The 21,972-nt window shown below is 37.7% G+C and overlaps 1 long non-coding RNA gene and 2 other non-coding genes across 4 annotated transcripts; all 3 read left to right on the top strand.

Moving 5' to 3' along the window:
• The first annotated feature begins 4,030 nt into the window (after nucleotides 1–4,030).
• On the top strand, nucleotides 4,031–21,681 carry LOC149205946 (uncharacterized). 2 transcript variants are annotated; one of them, XR_016252516.1, is made up of 2 exons: nucleotides 4,031–4,228; nucleotides 21,433–21,681. It is a non-coding gene; the product is annotated as an uncharacterized LOC149205946 (long non-coding RNA). The 2 variants fall into 2 exon arrangements; XR_016252515.1 differs by lacking the exon at nucleotides 21,433–21,681 and adding an exon at nucleotides 5,056–5,250.
• On the top strand, nucleotides 4,381–4,468 carry LOC149205947 (small nucleolar RNA Z157/R69/R10). The gene has a single exon (XR_016253169.1). It is a non-coding gene; the product is annotated as a small nucleolar RNA Z157/R69/R10 (small nucleolar RNA).
• Nucleotides 4,500–4,628, top strand: LOC149205948 (small nucleolar RNA snoR80). Its single transcript, XR_016253162.1, has one exon. It is a non-coding gene; the product is annotated as a small nucleolar RNA snoR80 (small nucleolar RNA).
• Nucleotides 21,682–21,972: the final 291 nt, after the last annotated feature.

Raw genomic sequence — 21,972 nt, forward strand, 5'->3', positions numbered from 1 at the left:
GAGGTGTAGGATTTATATAAAGATCATCCAATTCCGATAAAGTATTCATGGAGATATGAATTTATTTTGATTATGGAATTATTATCTAGCCGACCTACAACTCATGTAGGCTCAGAAGCCTAACAGTCGCATCTATTCAAACACCAACGTTGTGTATAAATATAGGAGGACTTTATCTCATTTGGACACACTCATCTCATCACATCTCTCTCTCTCTACTGCGTAGAAAATAGTCTCTTCTCTACTACGCAGAAAAAGGGTCTCTTCCTCACACATGTGAAGCCGGAAGCTGCTGAAATGAAGCTGCAACTGCATAAGTAAAGTTTGACTTGTGTGGACTAAAAGATCTTCTCATTTGAATTGCACTGTAGGTTCATCAGAACCTCCTCTTAAAGCCGCAACTTTTGGTGGTGGAATCAAGTCAATCCGACGGACGGTTTGCAAGATATCAACTGCCCTAGTTTGAAGGAAGCTACTGAAACTGAAGCTGCAACTGCAGAAGTGAAGTTTGACCTGCATGGACTAGAAGATCTCCTCATCTGAACTACGCTGTAGGTTCATATGAACCTCCTCTGGAAGCCACAACTTTTGGTGGTGGAATCAAGCCGATCCGACGGTCGATTTGTGAGATATCGTCTGCCCTAGTTTGATGATGAAACCACTAATGCTGATGCTGCTGATCTAGGGTTTGCTATCGCTAATATAAATCAGATTTATTGTACTATTTCTCTCTGCTGAATTATTGAAGATAAAAGAAGATTTGATCAAAGGGTTTCCCCACACATTGTGGGGTTTGTCCCTAGCTAGCTGCCACATCTTATATCTCTTGTCTTGGCTTGTTTTCTGTTGATTGTTTAATGTTCTATCTGCACTTTACTTTATGTACATGTGATTGCTAATCTGTGGAATATAATAAGAAAAATAAGTAAACTGTTATAAGCATAGAATATACCATAACTTAACATTTACAAAGTAAATACTAAAAATAAACACCAATGCATGCTCAACATATTACAGATCAACAACTAAAAAAAACAAGAACGAACACACCACATGACACCATTATTTTTGGACCAATGTCCCCGGAAAAACGCAATGTAGGAAAACCAGTGCAACTATCTGAGGGTTTTTTTATTAAGCAATATCATAGTACAATCTGGGTGCCGAAACTAACATACCCAACAAAGAATCTCCTTAGCAGCTATACCTCACAATTTGAGAGAAATCTCCTAGCTGAAACCCCGAAAAATCTTTCCGGCAGCTCCTCAGCACAAAACTGCTTTGCAACCCCAGCGTCTGCCCAATCTGGACTGCGTCAGCCCCTCTCTGTCTCACGCTGGCCCTGCGTCAGCGTTTCTTGGCCTGCGTTAGCCCCAGGAGACCCTGCATCAGCTTTCTGGGCCTCTGCGTCAGACACGCTGGCCTCTTTGGTGCTCTGCGCAACACTTGGCTGCCTCTGCATGGCCCTGCGTGAGCCCTATTGGCTCTGCGTCACTCTCCTTGGCTGTTGCGCTGCTCTCTCGACATAATCTTTGCCTTCTCTGTTGCTCTGTACTCAATGCCCCTCAACTGCTCTCCCAATCACTAATTCTATCTCTCTTAGCAAACCCCGCTCTAGAGAATAGAATCACTGATCACTTTGGTGTCTTCTCCAAGTGACCCTCAAGCCTCCTCTTATACTTTTCCTATTGACATCTCAACGGTTGAGATTAAGTCCCTAATCAACGACTAAGATTAGATCTGGCTTGATCCATGTCTTTTGGACCACTCTAATATAGATTCATATTATATACACATTAATATTTTATTTTCTCTAAGTTTAGACTGAGGGACTCCATTAAAATACTACTTATTTTAATATCTCTTGATCTGTTTAGAATCTGCCCAAACCCTTTCTGGGTATTGGAGATTTCATGTGCCCCAACCTCTCCACCAAATTTCATGGCTAGAGCACATCCAATGCTACCCCATATCAACAGGGATAACATCAACCAATAACTTTTGACCTAACAAGGGCTAAAACATCACATGAGAGAAAATGCCTACTCTTCAAGTCTTATCACAACTGGCCAAACGTGTCCTTTGAAATTGAACTTAGGTAGAATGGAGAAGAAATCATGCTCCCTCCCAATCACCCAAATAACCCATCAACTTTAAAAAAAATAAATATTATATATAAAATCTAATATAAAATAAAAGACATTCATATCATCATTTTCTTTATTTATAAATTTGATGTTAAATATAATAAAAACAATGTTTGAAGTAATAATTCCTCTCCAATGAAAACTTTTCTTTAAATATTTTAAACAATTAAATTATCAATTAAAAAAAAATTAAAGCACAAGTAACTTTAATCCACCATCAAAATAAACAAACCACTCAAGTGGAAATTAGTCCTTGCTATTCAAGTGGAAATTATGTTTTCACAAAGATTGCAAATTGATATATAAAAATTATTTTTTACATCTTGTTGTTCATATTCATTTTTTATGCAAATACTTGCATAAGTTATAGTGCCTAGTAACTAATGATGGTAAATATGTTATTTAGGTTAGTTAAACTATTTTCAAGGATTTTTTTTTTGGGTCGTTTTCTTATGAAGCTTAACAATGAAAAATCTAAAAACATCTAAAAATCACGACATAAATATTGCAGTTGCATCATGATATATGATACTGAAAAATTAGTTTTTACATCTTGTTATTCCTATTCATTTTTTATGCAAATACACTTAAATTATAGTGCGTAGTAGATGGTAAATATGTTATTTAAGTGAGTTCAACTATTTTCAAGGATTTTCTTTTAAGGTGGTTTTCCTATGAAGCTTAACATGAAAAATTTAAAAATATCTAAAAATCATGGCATAAATATTGCAATTGCATCTTGAAATTATGGCAAAAAAATCCAAGGCATTTATCCACATGGCATTGTGTTGCAAATGCAATAAAATCTTCAAGTTATGGTCTAATCAAATGCTTGAAAAATAATGTTTTCAATAATATTTAAAAATAAATACTTGTTTTCCAAATTAAACATTATAACTTGTATTGGTCAATGGTAAACTAATAATGATCAACAAATAAATCTATTAAGCAAAACCTTTTGGTAGAAATCAAATAAGATAAATTTTTGGTGGTCACCTTTCGAACAAACAACTGTGTTCATCATTAGGGGGCAAGATGAACCACACATGTGTTCATCCGCAGTACCAGATGAACTAGTCAAAAATTTCTCTTATGTGATTTCCACTGAAAGACTTTGCTTAATTCATTATGGATCACAGAAGCCTAAATACAAAGTTCCATTTGTTTGTTTCATTAGTCAAAAATTTCTCTTATGTGATTTCTACAGAAAGGCTTTGCTTAATTCATGATGGATCACAAAAATTCATTATGGATCACAGAACCCTGAATACAAAAGGACCAAATGAACTAGTGAAAAATTTCTCTTATGTGATTTCTACTGAAAGACTTTGCTTAATTCATTATGGATCACAGAACCGTGAATGCAGAACCACTTGTTCTTTTTGTCAGTGAAAAATTTCTTTTATGCGTTTTGTACTGAAAGACTTTGCTTAATTCATTTGGGATCATAGAACCCTTTGTTCTTTTTGTCAGTGAAAAATTTCTTTTATGCGATTTCTATGGAAAGACTTTGCTTAATTCATTATGGATCACAGAACCCTGAATACAAAAAATAAATTGCTTTGGCTAGACTAATAAAGGAATTTGAGTGCCATAATATTGTTAAAATTTTGCGTTGACCGAACTAATGAAATGAAATTTTAACTTCCACAAAACTAAATATAATCTATGGTACCACTAATTTCCGTGCATTTTACCTTTTATACTAACCCAAAATAAAGAAATTTGAGTTGCGTAATAAACAAGATAAGTTTTACACTATGTTAGAAGAAAAACACAACCATGAAATCCCAAACTTGCGGTACACAACTTTATGCTGCGGTGTGAAAACTCAAGTTTTGAAGGTGCACGTACTTCTAAACCTAAATCCCCGAAGGCCGTAATAAAAGATACAGCCAAAACCCTAACTAAAAGATGCCGCAAAAACCCTAAACTCGGCCCTAACTAAAGGATGCGGCCGAACCCTAATTTTGCCCTACAAAAGGATCAAAGCGCAATGGCATTTAGTATCGACTAGCTTTCTGGTTCAGAGGCGTTCATGGACGGAGTGTTAGACTTCGTGTCTGTGGTGGGCGGCACAGGTGAATTTCATTGTTATGTCCTCTTTTAGAGTCCTAACCGTGCTCTTTGGGGTTTTTAATCCAGCTAAAATTAAATTTGCGTCTATGATTATGTTTGCTTTCTGTTTGTTTGAATGGTTCGTGTCTTTTGCTTGAGTTTAGAGGATTCTGAAGCTATTGCAGTGAGGAAAGAGTTATATGGACTAGAGTTTCTGATCCAAAAGGAGTTGACGAACAACCCTTGGCTGTCTGAGCATTAGCTTTAGTTGCGTCTCTTATGATGCACCCTTTTACCAATATCATGGCCTTTAACATGTCCACTGATGCAATGGCTTGGGTGCTATAACAAACTCTCTTGTGGCCATTCTGACCAACGGCTTTCTACTCTGTGTTCTTGGCCCGGGAAACTCCACATACATGCGTTTCTTTTTGTTCTTTCGTCTCGCCCTTTGTCCACTATCTTGAAGTTTCGCTCTGTTTCTGTTTTTCTCTTTATGCGGTTGCTATTATTCCCAGGTTTTTACTTTCTTTTTTATTCGTTATCTAATTTCTTTTATTTCCATTGCATTTTTTTTTGTTCCTTCGTCTCGCCCTTTGTCCTCTATCTTCAAGATTCATTTGATCTATTTTCCCCTTTCTGCGGTTACTATTATTTTCAGGTTTTTTTTGGTCCTTGTCTAATTCGTTTTATTTCCGATGAATTTCTTTTTGTTCTTTCGTCTCGCCCTTTCTCCTCGCTCTTCAAGATTCACGCTGTATCTATTTCCCCTTTTCTATGGTTGCTTTCATTTTCAGTTTTCTTTCTTTCCATTATCTAATTTGTTTGATCGATTATGTATTTTTCTCAGCCTCTATTAGGCGAAATGTTTGAGAGGTGCAGTAACTCAGCTGCCTATAGCATCAACGTTTAATATAGCCATGTATTAACGAACACCAAAATGTTTGTATAATGAAAAGGCTTGTATACTCTTTACCGAGTAGACAAAATGTTACCAGCAGGATTGCTAATAAGAACACTGATAAGATTATAATGTTTTCTGTTACACATTCTAGTTCCTGAATAACGTTGTTTCTGACAATCCTATCTGTGATTACATCATGTATGTACTATACGGAGGTGATCTAGTTACTTGAAACTGAGATTGTAGTTAATAATTCTACAATGCTGGAGGTTCCGGCATCCTCTGAAACTCCCCAAATTATTATTGCCCTGATAACTGACAAGCTGCTTTTGCTATTCTGTCTCTCCCTAGATGTGTTTGTAGGCTATTTCATCTGAGTGGCTTAATATTCCTTGGAAATTTGAAACCGAAGCTTTAAAGGTCAAGTTTCGTTACACGAGCTCTATCCGAAAGCTAATTACATGCTATTTGTGAGTATCTGAAAAAATGCAATGGTTTCCTTCCTATATTGTGAGCAGAGGACATTAGGCTGATCCCATACGTGGTCGTAGTAAGAATGTGTTCTGAGTTATGTTTCGCTTCTCCTGGCCTTACCTGACCTCGATTTTTGGGTGATCACTGTCAAGGAAATCCTTTGTCTATTAAAGGAGGCTCCATCATTTGTTTGTTCCGAGCATAGGTGATGAATCTATTTTTCTGCAATTGCCTTACTTGCCTTTTACGTCCTAATTCTACTTCCTCCAATGTTTTACGCATCTTGAATTTTATCCTGGAATGTCATTGTATGTCTTATAAGTGGACAATACACTAATCACCCATGAAATTGGCTTCGCACGTTAATTTATTTCCTTAATCGAACATCAGTCATTTTCTTAATCAAAGATTAGTCATTTTCTTAATCAAAGATTAGTCATGTATGATGTTGTGTAATGGGTACATGCTATGCTCGACCTGACCAGCATCTATTCCTCTTCGCTTAAAGTTGTTAGAGAGATTAGAAAGTTGTTAGAGAGATTAGAGACACCTGTGTTCCTATCGAAATATTGGTTCATTACTATTATCCCGACTTTCTCTTCGGTTAAAGTTAGAGAGATTAGGGATGCCTGTGTTCCTATTGAAATATTGATTCAACTCTTATCAAGCAATTCTCTTCACTTAAAGTTGTTCGAGAGATTTGGGACAATTGTGTTCTTATCGAAATATTTCTCTTCACTTAAAGTTGTTCGAGAGATTTGGGACAATTGTGTTCTTATCGAAATATTGGTTCATTACTGTAATCAAGAAATTGATTCAGTTGCTGCTTTTCTCCAACGAGACACAGAGCTTTGGACTTGCTCTTGCTTGGCTTTACTATGGATGAAAACATAGCCCCGTATTTGGCTACCATGAAATTGACTACTTGTAACAATCTTCTCTGGCTGTGTGGTAGAGAGGATTGTTACACGTAGTCAATTTCATGATATAGCCAAATCCCTCGGCTCTCTTAAGTTTTCATCCCTCGGCTCTCTTAAGTTTTCATCCCTAGCAAATGCGCAAAATTTCCAGAGTTCTGTATGCGTGATTGGAGAAAAGCAGCAGCTGAATTAATTTCGTTATAACAGTAGTGGTCTCCAAGGGGGTCCAACACCGAACCAATATTGAATAGGAATACAAGCTTCCTCTCTTACAACTGTAATCGAAGAAGAATATGAAATACGTGGAGACTCAAGGTTTCATCCGTGGTGAATGTGCCACCTGAACAACAAAATTCCAAAGCTCTGTAAGTTTGGTTGGAGACATAGTAGCTGAATCAATTTGGTGATAACATTGTGGTTTCCAAGGAGGGGGAACCAGCGAGCAATATTTCTATAGGAATGCCGATATTTCCTCCCATGGTTTACGCGTCTTGAATTTCCTCCTGGAATGTCATTATGTCTTAAAAGTGGACAATACACTAAAATCACCCATGGAAGCTGTATAGGTCCTCCCATATTTTACGCATCTTGAATTTCCTCCTGGAATATCAGTATATGTCTGAAAAGTGGACAATACACTAAAATCACCCATGGAATTGGCTTCGCACATTAAATCATTTTCTTAATCCAAGATTATCGAACATCAGTCATTTCCTTAATCCAATATATATTGGTTCATTACTATTATCAGAAAATTCTCTTCGCTTAAAGTTAGAGAGATTGTAATATTGGTTGATTACTGTAATCAAGAGATTCTCTTCGCTTAGTTGTTAGAGAGATTAGGGACAATTTTGTTCTCATCGAAATATTGGTTCATTACTGTATTCAAGAAATTGATCAAGAAATTCTCTTCACTTAGTTGTTAGAGAGATTAGGGACAGCTCTTGTCGAAATATTGGTTCATTACTGTAATCAAGAAATTGATTCAGTTGCTGCTTTTCTCCAACGACACAGAGCTTTGAGGAACTTTGAAATTGCTGTTGTGGTTGGCTCATTCACTATGGGTGGAAACATAGCTGCGTATTTGGCTACAATGAAATTGACTAACTACTTGTAACAATCCTCTCTGGCTGTGTGGTTGGTAGAGGGGATTGTTAAATTGACTACTTGTGACAATCCTCTCTGGCTGTGTGGTTGGTAGAGGGGATTGTTAAATTGACTACTTGTGACAATCCTCTCTGGCTGTGTGGTAGAGGGGATTGTTAAATTGACTACTTGTGACAATCCTCTCTGGCTGTGTGCTACAAATCTTCTCTGGCTCTGGTAGAGAGATTGTTCAATGTAGTCAATTTCATGATAGTGAAATGAAATACCTGACACTAAGTTTTCATCCCCATGAAATTGACTGCTTGTAACATCTTCTCTGGCTGTGTGGCAGAGAGGATTGTACCTCTCGACACTAAGTTTTCATCCCTTGCAAATGCGCAAACTCAACAGCATTTCCAAAGCTATACCTCGACACTTAAGTTTTCATCCCTAGCAAATGCGCAAATTCAACAGCATTTCCAAAGCTATACCTCGACACATACGTTTTCATCCCTACAAACTAATAATATAATTGAATTTAATAACTTTGAATTAATATAATATTAAATTTATTATATTATAATATATATTATTATATCATGGTATATGTTAACTCTAGATATACATGGGATGGAAGAACAAACACAGAGTGATAGAGGTGGAGAGATAGGGGTAGTGACAAGGGAGAGATGGAGATAATTGAAAGAGGGAAGATGAGGAATGAAGAGAGAGGGGGAGGATTGAGAGGTTTACATTTACCTCTTTATATTTATGAATGCTAAATTTTATTTTATTTTATTTAAGTGAAAGTCTATAGGCCAAATACCATGGGCCAAATTAATATTAGTATTATTAATAGATTTAATATTTATATTAATGTATTATAATATTTATATTATTAAATTTAATAATTTTAGGATTAACACATTATTAAATTTGAATATTATAATATATCATGATATTATATTAACTCATATATTGGGAGGAAGAACGAAGACATGAGTCATAGAAGTGGAGAGATAGGGGGAGTGAAGACATGAGTGATAGAAGTGGAGAGATAGGGGGAGTGACAAGGGAGAGATGGAGATAAACTAAAGGAGAAAGGGGAGGAGAGATGGGGAGAGATAGGGAAAGGAGTGGGAGAGAGGATAATTATATTTTTGTTCAACCAATGACCTCAATGATGTCCATACAATGTGCGAGAACCAAACGGTCTCTTATAAAAAATAAAAAATACAATGCATGAATATAAAGGTACAATGAAGGAACATAAAAGATACAATGTATGGAATGCCCTGACAGAGAAGATACATGGGCTATTGGGTTTGCGGATTAGACCCATCTCTCCTAACGTAAGGTTGAGTGAAGAACATTGAAAAAACTCTACAATGTTTGTTGGCTTGATGAAGGGCCAGTGGGAGGTGCAGATTGTCCATTAAATTGTTGTGTGGAGGAGTTTGTGCACTATTGAGGTTTGGAGGACTTAGTCTGTCTCCCAGGGATGGATTTGAGATGGGTTTGCTATTGAGAACTCGTGTGGTAGATCTCACATTGATTTAGACTCTGGATATGAAATGGTATTAATCGTCTCTTGGTGCCACTATCTGAAGGTAGTTCCTTGAAAAATGTGTACCTTGAAAAATGTCGTGATCCTTTGTGGGGTTGATCTGATGGGAGGTTGGAGAATATGCGCTCGGAACTTGGGAGCCTCTTATATAGGGCCAAACATCTCTCATTGGGATACCTGAAAAAGTATGCGATTGTTTGAAAGTCTTTGAACAAGCAATGGAACCTTCCTCTGATCTTGTAGTAGAGAGGACATCCAAAAATGAAGTGCACCTCGGTTTCTACTTTTTGTAAATGACATACCTGGTAGATTCTGTTTGGTCTATCAATTTGGTGGTTTGTCTCTATCTGAAGTCTATGAGAACCTACCATGAACCGGCCTAGAGGAATGCGAAGAGCATGCATCCAGTGGTGAAATATATACGGGGGTTGAATAATGAATTGTTCAATGTAGAAGGCCATCTTTGGGCACAACCCTCCTAGAGGATTGACCCAGGTGACTTGGACGAACTGCTGTCCTCCCTGATGATCTTGTTCAACTCTTGTCTAGTAGGTAGAAGGTGAACTGTGGCATCCAAGGAATATTGGAAAGGAGGGAGACAATCCAATTGAATACCCACTGACTCTATAAGAGATTTGAAACTCTTGTAAACCAACATCTAGTTCGACCCGAGGGAGTCGAATGGGAAAGAGTCTCAGAAGAGCAATATGCCAAGAGTAACGGTCCCTACTCTTTATCGAGTCTGCAAGTCCTCGGACACAATGCACATGTTGTATTTTTGAGATGATAATGGTCAATTATCATGCAAGGGCATCTAAAATATTTGTTTGAGGGGTTTTGTTTTAATTTTGGAGGACCAATGTATGAAACAGATTTAAAATAGTCATGTCTAACCTTTTTGAATAGTATTAATATTTAAATAGAGGGCTACTATTAAAATCCACACAATGATATAGCTTGTTTAGTGATGAGTAGAAACTGAAAGATGATATGACTATTACAATTTCCAAATAGAAAATTAAATAATCATAAGGAAGAAAATCCTCAAACAATGTTTAGAAAGTTTAACAGAATATGCCTAAGATTACAAAAGATGTTGATGATTTTTATGATTTAGAGGGAATTAGTTAAGCAGACAATTTAAAGGTGATCACTTCAAAAGCTTGTAGGAGTAATTGAAACACAACTATTCCTACTTATCTTTGTAAAACTTAAGAATATGAAGAAAGGACACAGTGAATGAAAATTGGAAAACTTAGAGGGAACACAACGTTGTATGAATCAAAATTCAGAATCCTTTGCTTTTGTATTAATGATTCAGAAAAAGCCAAGTACATTTAATGCTTACAAATGTTTTTTTCAAGGGTGCAACCCTTATTTATACAATCTTAGAGTTAAGAAAATATCTTAAAGAAATTTACAAAAGTAGATCAATACAAAATCAGGAATATAAATTGATAGTCGATCTGTTACTATTTTGGTGTTGAGTTGTTGATGACCATTCCTGGAAAAGCTAAAAATTGTTGTACTGTTGATCACTGTTCTTGGAAAAGTTGAAAACTGTTGAATTGTTGATGACCTTTCTTGGAAACACTGAATGGTGTTTGATCCTCTTTTCAGTCAAGTAAATTAGTTAGTTGTTCCTAGCGTTTCTTATCTGGGATAGATAACTTAGTTACCTCGGTAAACTTCATCTATTTCTGTATATTTAGTAAAAGTGGGTTTTACTGAAAATATATCTCTAATTTAGAATGAAAAAGGCATCTCTGAGTGCATTCAACACAACCCTTGGTGTTGTTGCATCTCTAATGTTTGAAACAGAAGCTGCATTGGTACCTATCTCTATAAGCTTTCGAACATAATCTTCAATGGGAATTAATTTGTCGTTTATCACAGGCATAAAGGGCAAACCGTTGCTAGTTAGGGGTTCTAACCTATTGAAAAGTCGTTGAACTATGACATTAACGTTGTTGCATTTTTCCTCCAATTGAAGAATGAATATTTTCTTTGTAATGATTTTCTTCGCTTCAAGTATGGGTGTTTGGTCATTTATGCCTAATTCTTCAAGCTCATAGTTGTCTTTAGAATTCAGAAACTTCATTACTTTAGTGGCAACTTCTGGCATGTCCTCAATTACCTTGGAGATAGTTTCAATAGCTTCCTGAGCTTTCTCCAACAAGTCTTTTTGATCAAAGATTTTTTTGATATAAGGCTAGATATCTTTGACTGATTCAGTAATCTTTTCCCATAAAATCTCCTTTGCCAAATCTAGTTTGTTTCCAAGGGAAGATTCTTTGATTTCTTTCTACAAAACTTCAATTTGACTTTTTGCCCTCTGCAACTCCGCTGCATGTGAATTGTCTGTAATTGTTTGAAATTTTGGTTATAGAGACTGTTGAAAGAGGAACTACATCCATTGGAAGTTGAGCCCTTTTCACAGTTTCCTCTTTCTCTTTGACCAATTTCTCCATTTGCTCCTCCATCTGTTTTATTTGCAAATTTTGTTCCATGATGAGCTTCATCATGTCAGATTTCTGAGTCTTGGTTTTTTCAATGTCCTTGGTTATTGGGTTCTCGGAAGCTGGCAGTGTAAGTTGCTTCCCTAATGCTGAGAGCTCAACATTTTTCTTCCTGACAAGTTCTTCTAGAACATTTATATTTTTAGGATCATATCCTATCTTCAGCACCAGATCTTCTAATGATTTGATCTTGGTATCCTTTGTCAGTGAGGAAACTTTTTCCAACTTGCGCTGTGACTGTGTATTGGCCAAGGTGACCTGCAACTTTGACAAATTCATGCAGTGTGAGTTGAAGTGGAAGAAATCATTTGGCCAGTTTGTTTGCGCATCTCAATTTGGTCAATTGGATGTACATCTTTTACATTAAACCCAAAGGAGGTTTACTTGGAATTTGAGCTTGTAAGAAAGCCATTTGCATCTTACCTTTTTTAGAGTTAAAGACTAAAAGAAATCTAGCGTGAGAGCTGGAGGAGTGTTTCTAGAATTGAGTATAAGTGTTCAACTTCAATTCCTCATTCTTCTTCTTAATTTCACTGAAGACATGAAATATATCATCTTCTTTGTCCTTCTGACTGATTCCACTGGTCTGAATCACCCACTGTTCCTGAGAAGTAGTGGAATGAGTGGGGCATTAAGTAGATTGTCCACTAGACCGTGTAAACAGAAAAGTCTCTCCAAGTCCATCAAATGTCGTTTTCTGTAGCTCATTTGTTGCACTAACCTTCATAGAGATCTTAGGTCTCTTCTTTCTATGTACAATTTTAAAGCCCTAGCTTGATGCTTCAGTTGTGGGGATCACTGTTCTTCCCTTCCTCGTTGAGTTGTGTTTTCTTGTGCAAGTGGAGTTTGTACATTTGAAGTAGACATTGCCTATTCTTCAGCGTCTTGAAGGGTGTTCTCCTTCCATTCTAACTGATTTTGTATTGCTCTATTTCAGGCATCGTTGTGTGGTGGTATGTAGTAAACTTATTTTCAACCCTAAGTTTTGAAATTACTCCCATTGGGTCATAAGACCAAGTAAAGCTGAGACCAAACTTCATTTCCTTCAATAACTTGTCTACTTCTTCTCCTGCTGCTCTAGTGTTACAGATGAAAGGACCAACTTGAGCCTTTAGCTTGAATTGTGATTTCTTCTTTGCAGCTATAAAATGTACTTCATCTGCATTTAACCTTTGCTTAATATATTTCAATGCAAAAATTTTGATAAGGAGGTACTTAAGAAATTTGTAGGGTGTAAGCTCATGGCCATAGGCTTTGATTTTTGTATAGTTTTGGTAAAGATACCAATCTCCTGTTGTGGCTTGATCAACCAGTTGCAATACTTTCACAATTTCATCATTGATTCTTGTTACTGGAGCGTTGCTCATAAGATTAATAGTTGGATGAAAAAACAATTCTATGAACTGTTTATATATAAAATTTTTCTTCTCCTTCATTCCCATAGAAGTCCAAAATATCACTGATTGTTGATTGCCTTCTTCATCTAACTTCTGCAAGGTGAATGGAAACTTATCTCCCTGAAAATATATAAAAAGATATACAAGTACTAAAGCATACTTGAATACTTCTTCAGTATTAAACTGGACAAATGGTTCATGGATGGCTTCAACTAGAAATTGGCTAAAATTATAGAGAACAGTGGGTTTGGAATCAGTAAAAAAGATAGACAAGAAACCTATGATGGCTTTATTTACATATTGATCAAAATTGTAACCAAGTAGATAAGAAATAATAGTGGTGATTTGCTTGGTTCTATTTGGGAACATGGATGAATCATAGGGGGGTTTTTTCTTAGGCAGAGGGCTATCTACAACTAGGAAAAGTTCAAGAGTTTGAGATCTTTTAGTGAAATCTAGCTTTTGATAGGCTTCTATCAGGCTTTCATGAGAAAAAGGATGGGTTGGTGCAATAGTTGGGGTTTGCGACATCTATTCAATATGAGCATTGATGAAACAAAGGATTTCTCCAGTAAGTGAAATGATAGCTCTTTGATTGGGATCATAGGATTCATGGCATTTCTTAACAAATTTAGGTGCTTTGTGTATAGTGAGGAAGGTGGGAGTCCCAAAGTCCTATTTCATCTGTTTGATCAACTAGCTGATCCTCCATCCAGCAGTAGATTTCATATAAATCAAATTGAGAGGAAGACTCAATGATTTTACAGTCTCTGTCGACCAGGGGAGTATGATGGAAGTCAACTTGTGGATGAATGAGGGGATTTGGGATTTCTGCAATTTCCTTTCCCTTAGGAGGCATTTTGTTAAGTGAATTGCAAGTTGAACTTGATGGAAATGGGAAGAATTGGTCTAAAACACAGTAATAACAGAAAAACAAAGTAACTGAAATGGAATAGGTGTACCTGGATGTCGGCTTGGTTCTGAACATAATTGAAAATTCAGTTGAATGATGAATCTGTCATTTTACTACAAGCTTCAAATATCCAGCGAATTATGAGAATGCACTGTGTAACAGTTTTTTGTGAAAAACATGGCTTATAATGAAAAACATGGAGCGGGTTTGTTAATCAATGGATAAATTGTCATTAATTCTCCAACGAGGCTTATTAACGGATCAAGGGAATATTGATGTATGAGCGGGAATGGGGAATTAAATGAATAACAAACAAATAGGCAGCAACTGAATGGATGGAGGAAGTGACATGGGTCGGGCGTGGATGATGACATAGGAGTGGTAGTAAACGGTCGAATGAAAACCACGTTCGGGAGTAAGTGCAGGTGGTAAGTTGTTTCGAGATTTTAAACCCGAAAGATTAGGATGGAGGAAAAGCAGTTTTGAAGGGAGGTTGCCAAAATTGCTGACTTCGGACCCCCCCGATAAAGTTCAGACGGCAAAGGAGGGTCGAGGAGCGAGGTAGACTGTCAGATCTCGGGGGAGTGTGGTGTGAACAAGTTTCAATGTGACAGGGCGGAAAGCGATGGTGAGGTCCAGAGTTATCGCAGATGTGACATGCGAAGGGTATGGGGTATGGTGAATGAATGAATAAAGTTCAAATATCACAAATGACATTGATATTTACAATTTATTGTTAATTAAAATCAATCAACATATACACATGTATTCTATGTTCCGACTTAGGATAAAAACCCTATCATGCTCCAATTTCATTTCTTTACCTACCCTTACTTTCCAAACATTTTTTCAATCTTAGTCACCCAAGTGCATTTAGACTAACAACTCAACATTTTCTTTTTAATTTTTAATCTACTTCTATCTGCTTATTGCTTCCATTGGCTCAGATTAAACTGTTGAGCCAATTTTATTTGCTACCTATTGACAAACAATTTAAATCAAATCCAATTATGATTAAATTGTATAGTTAGATTGTATGAACTAGTGTGACGTTTAAACAATGTGCACACAACTTTTTATTTGCAAAAATGAACTTTGACTGAGAGTAGTGGCGTTTGGATTTGCAACACTTTCAGAATTTATTATTTTTTCTTTTTCTCTAATCTAACATTTTTTATTTTTGCCTTCTTTTTTTAGGGTATCTATTCTAACATTTTATTTGATATGGACTTATTCATCAAAATATCCCTAACACTTTTTTGATTCAATATTCCTTTTGTCCATATCTTCACTTAACATTTTTTGGAATGATTTTAATTTTTTGACTAATTGATGCTAACTTATCAAAACCAAAAACGCTACAATAGCACGAATAAAACCAAATTGAAGACTGCTCAAGCCGAAAGGGCTGAGCTCTAAACTCTGCAAGAATGATGTACCGAGGTAATGTCTGTTTACATCTAATGATGCAATGGAGAAGAAGAATCAGAATCTCTCAATTGAAGCCCAATCCGACTTAAGTAAAGATGGTCCCCAAATCTCTAAGCCATATAGAACAGTGGGACGGATCAAGGTGTCCATGAGGCTCGTCTTGGATGAGATGTCCTGGAAGTGATGCCGAAAGCACTGTTTCTCGAGAAGAGGTAAGGATCCATATCCTTTGTTGATCCGAGGTTGAAGCGCTAATCGCAAACTGAAGCGGGGACTTGAGAATTGCACCCCCAATTACGTATATGTGCTGGTGATCTCAACCTCCTCCCCTCTGAATAGGGAGTGAAGGTTTGAAGTTTTTTTCACCCCATTGAAGATCATAACCTTGGTTTTACTCAGGTTGACTGTCAACTGTCGAAGATTGCAAAACAGAGCTAAGGCATACCACTGCCTTTGTAATCCTTCTGTAGATGAGGAGAGGAGGACCACGCCGTCAACAAAGAGTAGAATAGATATCAAAACCTGGTGAAGAAGGCAACCATTAGTGTCTTCTATATGCTTGTGTAGAAAAGTCTCCAACTCATCAATATAGATCCCAAATAGGGTAGGGGACAATGGACAACTTTGTTTAACCTAATAGTGCTGTAGATGAAATCATACATCTCGTGAGCCATGCGAAGACGACCAAGGACAGGCTCATATAGGCGCGTAATAGCTGTCAATAGGGTCGTCAAGATGCCAATATACTTGAGTCTTTGGAGTAAGGTTTCCCTCGGAATAGAATCAAAAGCTTTTCGAAAATCTACGAAACAACAATAGACTTTTGAAGAGCGATGTCATGCCTAATCAATCACGACGCAAAGGGTGAAGATGTGGTCAATGTTCTGATGAGATGGTCAAATACCTGCCTGCCCCCTAGTTCTGAGTTTTCTCTGCTCAAGGTCACTTGAGAGCTTCTTATGTATAACAATAGCATACAACTTCAAGAAAGTGTGGCCCACCATGATCATTTTGTAGTTATTGAGATCTGAGCTCGAGCCTTATTTGTGGATTAGATGGATGATGTGGTGTGACCATGCTAGTAGAAAACTTTCACGGACTACATGGTTGAAGAGATCAACCAAGTAGCTAACCAAAGCATGTACACTGTGTTTAAAGAACTCTGTTTGGTAGCCTTCCTCATCGATTGCTTTCATGTTGTTCATCACCCAAATGGCCTCTTTAATATCTGTCTAAGAATAGGTAATGAGAAAGGGGTGGGGAGGTAACATGAGTTTGGCCCTGCCTCGAAATATCATAAAGGTTGGAAGTGTGAGAGAACATGGATGTAGGGTCGAGGTCAGATGGAAGAGGGGAGTGGTGGGGAAGGATGGTATGCCAAAATTGTTTAGGGGAGTGGGCAAGGAGAGCATAAAATTCTTGTCTTCTATGAGAGACAAAGAGTCGTTTCTTATGACAAAGGAGACGATGGTAAGAAGCTTTGAGGTCAAGGTAGAAGGGTTGAGAGTGGGTGAAATCATATCAAAGTTCTCGATGTAGAGTCTTGCATTTGTCATCGTACCATTTGTTCATGGGGCAAGATCCAACTTTTCGGGAGATGGAAGTGGAACGAGTGGAGTGAGGGAAGGATTTGAGTGTTGCTTCCAAATGACAGATGAAAGATGGGTGTATTTAGTGGAAGCAGAATCAAGTAAGGAGAATTGGGTCTCTGATGGGAGCATCTTGCGTAGGGTAGAGGAGAAGATGTCAGGGTCGCCTTCGTCAAATCGAAAGGTGGTTCGAGGTGGGCCTCGAGGGGAAGGATGGGGTGGAAGGGGACAGTCAAACATGAGAGAGAAGGAAAGAAATGCATGATCAACAAGGGGGATGGGGGAGACCGAGTGATGGCGAATAAAAGGGAGCAAGTTATGGCTAGCGATGTAATCAACTAAACTTGCACCCCTACCATATAGCTGACATGTAAAAAAGTTGGAGTCTGGGAAACATGGTAGACCATTTAAAATTAACAACTTGTGATTCCCCCAACTACAATAGATGCTTACCATAAACTGTAGTGGACCCGAAAGCATCATCTTACATTTGGTGAAACCCAACTGAACCTGGATCTATCCCCTGGGTACAAAACACATCCTCTAATCGATCACGGAGAGGGATCTGGAGATCTCTAGTACGAGCATTGAAGTCACCTAGGAGGATGACTTCCCCAACAACAGAGTACTGGGTGATGTCGATGTACAAGTCTATAAAGGGGTCCCCATTTGAGCCATTATGGATGGCAAATGGTGAAGAGGCTGGGGGAAAGTAACAAACTGCAATGTAGATGTCCCTCAGAGGAGAGACTTCGACGCTAATCTGAATCCACATAAACTTGGCAAACTCATCTTCGGCTACCAAAGATACCCTGTTTCAAAGTGAGTCACTAGCCAAACAAGCAACTCCACCTGATCCTCTGACCCCTCTCGAGCTCCTTGTCTCCTGCTTGCAAATTGAAAACCAATAGTAATTTGCTATCTCTAGGAGAGGTCGAACAGGGCTTGCATGAGTCTCGGTCACGAAGAGGATGTTCGCTGATTTGAGAGCATCATACAAAAGTCTCGACGATAACTAGAAACAACGGATAGAGATGCCTGTACCCTATCATCTCCCCAAGTGGGCTCGTCATTTGGAACCTCCAATTCGGGCTTCCCACCCAGGTGGGAAGGAGTCCCAAATCACTGCCTGAATATTATTAATCACTGCCCATTTCCCTGCTAGTTGTGTTGCCATAACCTGTTCTCTAAATTGTTTAAGTTCCACAACTTGTGCTCGAGTGAGGTCCTCATCCAAGAAAATCTTGGTAGGGAGAGAAACAACTTCCTCTTAGCCTTGAGGGCACAGAATCGATCAGATGCAGTTCAAACCTAAGGAAGAGAGTGGAGTCATAGTCCAACCAAGCTCTGTCCAGAGCTATATTAGGGACGCTAAGGGTATCCTGAAGGAACCTAGGCCCCACTTCCATAAGATCCAAAGAGGAGTGAGGTAAGGGGAGACCTCTCACCTTGAGATTCAATTCTCTTGCTCGTCTAGTGTGTTCATCCACAAGTTTTTCTTGCACCACCTCCTCAACTGCTGCAAGAGGGGTATGAGTTTTATCCTTTACCCGAACCACTTGTGCCCAAGAAATGATGTGTGTCTCAATTTCTTGTTTGAAGGTGGCTTGTTGGGATCAAATTTCTTCCTGCTTGCTTTTAAGGTCGAGAATTTTTGCATGCAACATATCATTTGGAGGATGGATATTTTCATGCTCTTTTTTTTCATGTAATATCTTCTTAAGGCATAAATTATCCCCTTCCACCTCCGAAACTCTGGTAGAGAGGGTGTGTATTTCTAAACAGAGCTTGTTGTTTTTAGTTTCCAGAAATTCCATTTTTTTGCAGCATTTGTTTTACTTGGGCTGTCCAGAATGAGAAATTCGACTCCATGGTTTTTTCATGGACCCTTAACCACTATCACTGCAAGTTCAGGCGATGATGGAGGCTCTGAAAGATTTAAAGGAATTGATTGACGTCCATGTCTAAGTCCATCATAGGTCTTGTAAAAACACTGCACAAACAAGGATTGTTACTTCAGTTGTTATATAGTTGATTCGTCAAAACTTAGTGTGCATCCTCTCTTTTTTTCCTGGTCTACGCCTTTGTTGTTATTGTTTGCAGTAGATGCCTAGAACCCGGCCTCCACTGCTCCCCTGTTGGGCAATGTAGAATCCCGCGTACACTGGCATTTGCCTGCTTTTCGGTCGTGCAAAAAAAAGCCAAACAATTTAATTGTGTTCTAGAATATTGGATGCGAGAGAAGACCTTGCCTTTTAGGCAGGTGGACAATGCTATCTGTACCTGCTCCTTCCTATAGCCTTTTCTCCTTCCGACTCTCTGTAATAACAAATTTACTATATTGGGTTTCAGGCAAACCGTTCTTTTGTCTTAGCAAACTATTCTTTTGGGTTTTTAGGCAAAAAACCTGAACTCAGAAATTACAGAAGCTCTCTATTGTTGCCCTTGCCGTCTTTATTGATGTCGTTTGCATAAAGAGGGTATACACTCATTTCCGATATATACTGATAGAGGGCATTGCTCTACAACAAAATTTTATGATCCATTTTCTGATGTATCGATAGAGGAAGACGTTACAATGTGAAAAAGTTTAGTAACTACATATCTCTAAACATTATTGAAAAAATCACTTCAAATTGAGGTAATACGCCTTGAGATAATTGCTTTAAATTGGTTAAGCACACATGTGACCTCTTATTAATACGCCTTGTGATAATCACTTCAAATTGGAGAGAGAGTCAGAGAGAGGGAGGGAGATAGTGAGAGGATTGGAGGGCAGAGAGAGAGAGAAAAGGGGGAAGAGAGAGGGAGGTAGGAGAGAAAGGGAGAAAGAGAAAGGACGAGAGGGAGGGATAGAGAGATGGAGTTGGAGGGGGAGAGGGAGGGAAGAAGAAAAACATAGATAGTGAGAAGTGGAGAGAGAGGAAGTGATAAGGGAGAGATGGAGAGAGAGTGTGCATGTTTAGGGGTGAGTTAAAGAGACAAAGGAGAGAGGGAGAGAGGGAGGGATGTAGTAACATAGAGAGAGAGAGAGACATGGTAAGAGAGAGGGTGGTAGGAGAGAAAGGGAAGAGAGAGGATTGGAGGGTAGAGAGAGAGAGTCACGGGGGAAGAGAGAGGTAGTTAGGAGAGAAAAGGAGTGAGAGAGAGGAGGAAAGAGGGAGGGATAGAGAGATGGAGTTGGAGGGGAGAGAGGGAGGGAAGAAGAAAGACATAGAGAGTGAGAAGTGGAGAGAAAGAGGGAGTGACAAGGGAGAGATGGAGACTCAAGTGTGTATGTTTGGGGGTGAGATAAAGGGACAAAGAAGAGAGATGGAGAGGGGGGATATAGTAATAGAGTTGGAGAGAGAGAGAGAGAGTGATAAGGAAGATGGAGAGAGGGAGAGAAGACAACAGGAGGGAAGAGAGAAGCGGGGAGAGGGAGAGAAGAGGAAGAGAGAGAAAGAGAGAAAGAGGGAGAGGAGGGAGGGATAGATAGATATAATGGAGAAAAAGAGTGTATGTTTTGGGGTTAATATAGAGACACATAGATATAGGTGGAAGGTGAAGAGAGGGAAGAAGAGAGAGAGAGAGGGTGAGGGATAGAGATTGATAGATATGGAGTGAGAGAGTGTGTGTTTGGGGGGGTGAGATAGAGAGACAAAGAAGGAGAGATGAAGGGAGATATAGATATAGATGGAGGGGGCAGAGAGGGAAGAATATTTCTTGCACTAGATGCATTAATTTAAGTGTAGATGGTGATTTCTAATCCTATTTGATTGCTTGCACTAGATGCATTGATTTTAGTGTAGATGTTGATTTTTAATGATATTTGATTGCTCGCACTAAATGCATTGATTTAAATGTAGATTTATATTCCTATTTGATTGCTTGCACTAAATACATTGATTTCAATGTAGATGGTGATTTCTAATCCTATTTGATTGTTTGCACTAGATGCATTGATTTCAATGTAGATGGTGATTTCTAATTATATTTGATTGCTTGCACTAGATGCATTGATTTCAATGTAGATGATTTCTGATCCTATTTGATTGCTTGCGCTAAATGCGTTGATTTGAGTGTAGATGGTGATTTCTAATCTTATTTGATTGCTTGCACTAAATGCATTGATTTTAGTGTAGATGTTGGTGTCTAACGCTATTTGCTTACTTGCATTAGATGCATTGATTTGAGTGTAGATGTTGATTTCTAATCCTATTTGGTTGCTTACATTAGATGCATTGATTTTAGTGTATATGTTTTTTTAATCTTATTTGATTGCTTGCATTAAGTGCATTGATTTCAGTGTAGATGTTGACTTTTGATTTGATGTAGTTAAATGTATGATGGTACATTAATTTTAAAGTGATTGGATTAACAATGTGCATTGATTTCAGTTTAAGCACAAAAAATATTGACAATGTACATTGATTTTTGTGTTATAGTAATTCAACCTATCAATATTGGAGAGCAATAGAGACAAAGTATCATGTTTACTACAACAACTTGAGCTAAAGATTTAAATGACTTACGATTTCAACTATCTTTTTCATATAATCGATATGAAAAGATGACAAAACGAACTAGGGTGACAATAAGAATAGTAGAAGAAAATAGTTTGAGATTGATCGCAATGAAGACTATTTGTAATTGACTATATTTTTATTATTCACGTTTTCTATTATTTAACACTATTACATTGTCACTTTGCATTGAAAATTTTTATTTCATCATTTTTTTTATCATTAAAGTTATTAACAATATTTATCATCTCAACAAATTGAGGTAATTAAGTAAATTTAAAATTAAAATGACCAAATTAATCTCAGACACATTTAGCATATTTAAAATGATTATATTAATATTAGATATATTTACATGTTATTAATAAAATTAATCATATTTTCGATAGATTTTCCTTGGACGCACACAATTGAAACCAACTTATATCCATCGTAACTCCGGATTTATCAAGCACCGAGAGA

The sequence above is a fragment of the Pinus tabuliformis genome, chromosome 1_2 (genome assembly GCF_031772625.1).
Source record: "Pinus tabuliformis cultivar Carrire ecotype Pingquan chromosome 1_2, CPIR1, whole genome shotgun sequence".
NCBI lineage: Eukaryota > Viridiplantae > Streptophyta > Pinopsida > Pinales > Pinaceae > Pinus > Pinus tabuliformis.